Below are 7048 nucleotides of genomic sequence, written 5' to 3'. Positions count from 1 at the left end.
TTGCAATGCACGTCTGTCAGAGTCCTCGGTTGTCTTTTAAAATAGAAAATAAGTCTGTTTATATATGACTTGCAAGAAAGCAATAAATGGCACACAATTCTCCAGCCTGACCCCCAGAAGGACCCATTTTAAGTAACTCATCTGTTCAATTCTAGAAGGGAATCTATATTCAACCACTAACTGCTTCTATTCAACCACTAACTGCTTCTATTCAACCACTAACTGTAGCAAGTTACAACACTCTATAACTATGAAACAGGTTCTCCCCTCCCCACTCAGTATCCTCTTGAAGCATTGCTACCTACCGTATTCTTCAACATCTACTAACAACCACACAAGGTTTATCTCATTGAGAAGACAATGCCCATGCACCCACTATGGTGTTAACTGGTGTAACTTATGGTGTTATCCTCCCCTGATATTGACATTTCAAAGGGACATTTTCTAACATCTGAATTAATCCATCTCAAAATGTAAACCCCTGGAAAGTGAAAAAAAATAAGAAACTAAAATGTTTTGTACAAGAATAAGGCTCCCCAGATGCCACTTAACTCATCTTAAAAATAAGAGCTCATTCATAAACTGTCAGAAGAGAGTTGGCAACCTGTTCTACTTAAGTATAAAGTTGCTTTAAACTAATCTTGAATGGAGAGTAGTTAAAGCAAATGGAAGAAATGATCGAGTAAATGAGCTGCACGGGACATTTCAAAGGGAAGTTAGAGAAGATGAAATAAAGTAGTATAATAAAATGTGTCAGGACCTGGAGTTAGATAATGAAAATGGAAGCATCCACACATCAGATTTTGAGTTCAAATAGCTGAATAAAAACATGTAAGCCTAGAGTAGCACTACTGAAGAATTCCATGGCTAAAATATGGCACAAGGCAGAACATGGCAACAGAGGATGGAAGGAGGACACACCTAGGCAGATCGCTCTCTAACAAACGTGAAGAGAATCAGCATGAAAGAGAGACCAGGGAGCCTGTGATCTCAGAGAATGGCTGGAAAGCTAAGAGAAGAGAAACCGCTACATCCTAGAAAATGCAAGAGCAGGCGGAGAAGGGAAGGAAGGGACAGGCCCACAGGAGAGTAGTCCAGTGCTCTCGCCGCCGGGGCGCCTGGCACTCACTCCACACCCTCCAACACAGTTGACCACAGCTTACCACACCCACTGCTCACTGCAGCAAGGCCCTGGGTAACCCAGCACCTTACCCAGGCAGGCCCCAGGTGGCCTGGCACTCTTGGGCCAAGGGAATAACCCATCCAAGCAGATCCCCTTTTGTTTTTTCTTTTCCTTTTTACAAAGCAATAGAAGAGTTTTTTCCCTTTTTATCTCAAATTGCTATTTTGCCCTTCTTTGTTTTTCTTTTATTTCTTCCCAATTATTTTTCTTTCTTTCTCTTACTCTGCCTTTCTCTTTCTCTTTTGTATCCCCCACTCTCTCTCTTGTTCCCTCACTCCAGTTGTCCCTCTTCATTCTCCCTTCTTCCACTTTCTGTTTTGCAGTTTCTATTATTTCTTTTCAACACCACATTAAAGAGTCAGCTACTTTCACAGAATCCAGCAACCCTCCTAACCCTAACAGCTGGATAAAGATGTCACAGAAGTGCCATTCAGTCTCAGTCCACATAAAAAAAATAATAATAATAGACACAAACAAGTGAACAATACCCAAATCCAAAGGAATGTTTGATCTGGAAACACTAGAACATAATGTTCAAGTACTTTCAACAGATGGATAAAAATTTGAGAAAACAACAGGAAAAAAAAAAAGAAAAAGTATAAACTTTACATCAAAAAGAAATCTAGAACATGTATAATAAGATAACAAAATTAGAAAACACAGGAAGATAGCAAAGTGATGGAATCAAAGAAATAGAAAGACAAATTGGTAAGCTTGAGGACCATTCCCTTAACTATAACTGACAAGAGAAACTACCATCAAAAAGAACAAAAGATCCTGAAGAAAGCTCAAGAATTATGTGATCCAACAGAATGCAGAAATGATCAAACAATATCAGTAATATCACATGCAAGTAAAATGTTGATGAGTAGCATTCAAAAATTGTTGCAGCAATAACACCGATGGGGGCTGCCAGAAATTCATTCTGAATTCAGAAGAGGGTATAACATGATGGATATCACTTCTGGCATGAGAGGCAGCTTGGCTGAAAGCAGAGAACACTAGAAAGATGTTAGCTTGTGTTTAGCTGACTGTGTAAAGGCGTTCAACTCTATGCATTATAACAAACGATGCATCCTGGATGTGGGCCAGGAACAGTGAGAAGGGTGTTAGCACTGTGTTGCACGGAGCAGAAAATTGGTCTTTCTTGAGCTGAGTATCAGCATCTACTGAGTTTTTAAGTTAGGCAATAGTACTCTAGTCTCTAAGAACTTATCTTATCCTCTCATTGTATCATGGGGTAACAGTGTATTCTAATTTTCTTTTAAAATAGGAGAAATTTAATTTTGACATGCCCATACCATTTTCTTCTATCTTCTATATTGAGTTCTGGTTATTTGTCATGATCCCTTTTCATTTTTTCCCTCAAACCTTTGTCAGGTGTTTATATGAATGCACCTCTGTGTATTCATATGAACAAATGATAAAGGACTCATTAGATTTTAAAAACCAACAATCAAACTATGGATAACATTAAGAAATATGGGAATTCAACCGCATTTCATTGTAATCATGAAGAAGCTTTACATGGACCAAGAGACAGTAATTTGAAGAAAATGGGGGAATACTGGTTGGTTGAAAACTAAGAAAAGTGTGTCACAAGGCAGTATCCTTTCATTTTATTCATACCTATTCAATTTGTGTAGTGAGCAAATAATCAGAGAACTGGACTACATGATGAAGACAACCGCATCAGGATTGGAAGAACTATTAACAGCCTGCGATATGCAGAAAACACAATCTTGCTGCTGAAAATGAGGAGGACTTGAAGCACTTGCAGAGGAAGATCATGGATTCAGTTGGGATTACAAAAATGATGTAAAGAAAACCCAAATCCTCACAACAAATCCTCATAACTAACATCATGATTAATGGAGAAAATATTAACATTATCCGAGGTTTCATTTTGCTTGGATCAATGAGTGCTCATGGAAGCAGCAGTCAAGAAATCAAACGATTTATTGCATTGGGCCAATCTGCTACAGAAGACCCCTTTTTTATCATTCTATTGGGGGCTCACACATCTCTTATCACATTCCATATATACATCCATTGTGTCAAGCACTTTTGTACATTTGTTGTCATCATCATTCTCAAAACATAGATCTCTTTAACGTGCTAAAGAATGCCACTTGGAGGAGTAAGGTGCAACTGACCCATGCCATGGTATTTTCATTTGCCTCACATGCATGTGAAAGTTACACAATGAATAAGGAAGACCAAAGAAAAATCAAGGCATTTGAAGTAGGGTACTGGTAAAGAATACTGAAAGTCCTAGGGATTGCTAGAAGAACAAATAAATCTGTTTGGGAAGAAGTACAGCCAGAATGCTACTTAGAAGCAAAGTTGGTGAGACTTCATCTCACATATTTTGGACATGCTATCAGGAGAGACTAGTCCTTGGAAAATGGCATCATGCTGGATAAAGTAGGAGGGCAGTGAAAGAAGAGGAAGACTGCCAAGGAGTTGAAATGACACAGGGGCTGCAACAGTGAGCTCAAACATCCCGCCAATTGTGAGACATGGCACAAGATCTGGCAATATCACATGCTGTAGTACAGAGGGTCGCCATGAGTTTGAATCAACTCAGTGGTACCCAACAACATAAGATACTTGTTTAGGTATATGTACAAAAAAAAAAAAATCCATTAAAGCAGCGATTCTCAACCTGTGGGTGGTGACCCCTTTGGGGTTGAACGACCCTTGCACAGGGATCACCCAATTCATAATAGGAGCAAAATTACAGTTATGAAGTAGCAACGAAAATAATTTTATGGTTGGGGGAGGAAGGGTCACCACAACATGGGGAACTGTATTTAAAGGGCCGCAGCATTAGGAAGGTTAAGAATCACTGCATTCAGGGAAACATTTTTAAATTAAAAAATGAACTACTAATATGCTGGAACGTTGCACAGTTACAAAATCTTTCTGCCCTCTCTCTCCCTTCTTGCCTGGCTGTCCTCCACTTTTCTATCACTGTAATCCTCAGGATGTGAACATCACACAAAATGTAAATGGCATAGAAAATTATCACTTATCAGTATTTACAAGCAAACTTAGACACAAAATCTACCTTCACTTTTTTTAGGGGACCTATACAGAGCTTGAAACCACCTTCCACTCCTTGGAAGAAAGATGAGGAATGCGACTCTTTAACTCCCAGAAAGAGTAGAAAGGGGGAACTGTTCACAAGGATCTACATATAACCTCCTCCCTGGGAGGCAGACAACAGAAGAATGGGTGAGGGAAGACATCAGACGGTGTAAGACATGACAAAACAATAATAATTCATAAATTATCAATAGTTCATTAAGTGACTGGAGGGAGCAGGAAAATGAGGAGCCAATTGCTCAAGTAGAAAGCAAATGTTTTGAGAATGATGATGGCAACAAATGTACAAAAGTGCTTGACACAATGGATGTACGTATGGATTGTGATAAGAGTTATATGAGCCTCCAATAAAAGGTTTTTTTTTAAAAGAGTTACAGTTTTGGAAACACTCGGGGACAGTTCTACTCTGTCCTATAGGGCTGCTATGAGTTGGCACTGACTTGATGGCAGTGAGTTGAGTTTGATGATGTGGCTAAAAGCATGATGGCAAAGTAGTTAAATGCTTGGCTGACCAAAAAGGTCAGTGCTTAGAACCCACCAGGCACTCTTTAGGAGAGAAAGGCTGCATTTTGTATCTGTAGAGTTACGGCCATGCACACCCTACCAGGCACTTCTCTATCCAACTGGGTCACTACGAGTCAACATTGACTTGAGCAGTGGGTTTGTTTTGGATTGTGTGACACGCTTTAGTTCACACCATGGTGGCTAACCTTAGGACTCCCTCTCAACTATTTAGTTGGTAGAGGAATGCTTATTTATTTAAATACATATGCTAAAATTACCCTTATTAAGGGACACTGACATTCCTGATGACTAGGAGATACCCCTGAGAAATGGCCCCAGTTAACGCTTGTCACTGCCTCTCGACATGATGATTTGGTGAGGAGGTGAAGATAGGATCCAGAAATAAAAAGAGGTTTATTTAATTCTTCCTTCCATCACACACCCACATTTTCCCAAAACCTATTAACTTCTTCACTCTCAGTTACTTCTCCTGAAGTGGTTCTCCTGAAACTATCGTTCTTCTATATTTGACAATGTTCAAATTTCTTCATGTTCTACCCTGCTGCAGCCCTTATTTCCTTCCCTCTTCTTCTCTCTTACCACTCAGAGCGCACTGGAAAGTGGATTATGGATAATATAGGTAAGTTCAAATTTAGCACCTTTTGATTTCCCTTTTGACTCATTTTTTAATTTTTAATAATTTTATGTGGAGATCTTAACATACATCATAACATTCCATAGTTCAATCACATCATGCAGTATTGTACAATTGCTACCACAATCAGTTTCAAAACATTTTCTTTATTGAATTCCTTGACATCAGCTCCCCTTTATCCCCTCCCCCCCAACACCCAGGCACCCTTATTTTTTCCCAACAATAGTTATTTTGCCCCCATATCTTTCACAATCCAATATATGCATTCACCTAGAATTCTGTTGTTTGAGCCCATCGAGTGGGGTTATACAGCCATCAATGCTATCAACTCCTATTCCCCACTCCCCCTCCTCGTCCCAAAGCACAGGCAATCATTGCTCCTGTTATTGCCTCTGAGGGGTTGTCGGAGTGGTTATGGCTCTCATGTACTGAACAATCTTAAATATGCAAAGGAACATACACAAATCTAACATGATTAATGAAGTAAAACAAATAAAAACCATAATAGTAAGAGGAGGAAATATTAAAGAACTAGAGGATAATTATGTGATTCATAATTATATATATATATAATTTTTTATATATTTTTATATATTTTATAAAATATATATTTTATATATATATTTATATATATATATAAATCCACACCCTGGGGTCTCCACTACACTTCACATTGATTTGGCTGCTTGCTTTTGAACTTCTGATACCTCTTCCCATCACACAGGTGGGTTGGCTTCTTCCATATGGGCTAGATGGCTGCTTAACTACAAGCCCTTAAGGCCCCAGACACTGTCTTTTAATAACCAGGGACCATAAGTTTTCTTCACATTTGCTTATGCACCCGCTTTGTCTTCACCCGCTTTTTGTATCAGGAAGGTGAGTATAATACAATGCCACATTATTAGAACAAACTTTTCTTGTACTGAGGTAAGGTTTAAGTAGAGGCCCAAAGCTTTTGACTCTTTTTAAAGTTGTTCTAGTTTTTAATATTCTCTGCTTTCTTTTTCATTGAGATTTTTCCCTCTTTTATTTTGTTATTCACTTTTTATTCACTTGAGTTTTGTTCAAATTTTTATATTAGGCTGACCTCAAAATTATTTTTCCCCTAATGGCACAAGAATTATCATTTGGTTGGTTGGTTGGTTTTGTGCCATCATAAGGAAACTAAGGTAAATGCATTGGAGAGAAACTGGTCTGCAGCCTGCTACTGATTGAAGAGACAAGTTTAAGCATGTCGTGCTGCAAACAAAACCCCGCAGGTTATAAAATGGAACCTTAGTAGCAACACTCTCACTTCAACCCATATGACTGTACCTCTGCCAGTAAACTCCCTTTTAAGTGTTTGTCTGGATAGCCGGGCTAGCTAAAACTATCATGATCTAGAAAACAGTTAGGGGAGCACTCCTGTTGCAACTCCTTTGTGACTTAAACTGATACACTAGGTGCCAATTTTTGACTGAACTATGAAACCTCTCCTTCCAGCAAATGAAGCTGGCAGAAAAGAACGTCACATCCAGGATGTGGTACTTCGTTATAGTGAAACACGTCATCAGGTACTTCGTTATAGTGAAACACGTCATCAGGTACTTCGTTAT

This window comes from Echinops telfairi, unplaced genomic scaffold (assembly GCF_000313985.2).
Source record: "Echinops telfairi isolate 266 unplaced genomic scaffold, ASM31398v2 ScPeMD7_4;HRSCAF=17, whole genome shotgun sequence".
Lineage (NCBI taxonomy): Eukaryota > Metazoa > Chordata > Mammalia > Afrosoricida > Tenrecidae > Echinops > Echinops telfairi.
The sequence above is the reverse complement of the archived record's forward strand: the minus strand, read 5'-3'. Positions refer to the sequence as shown.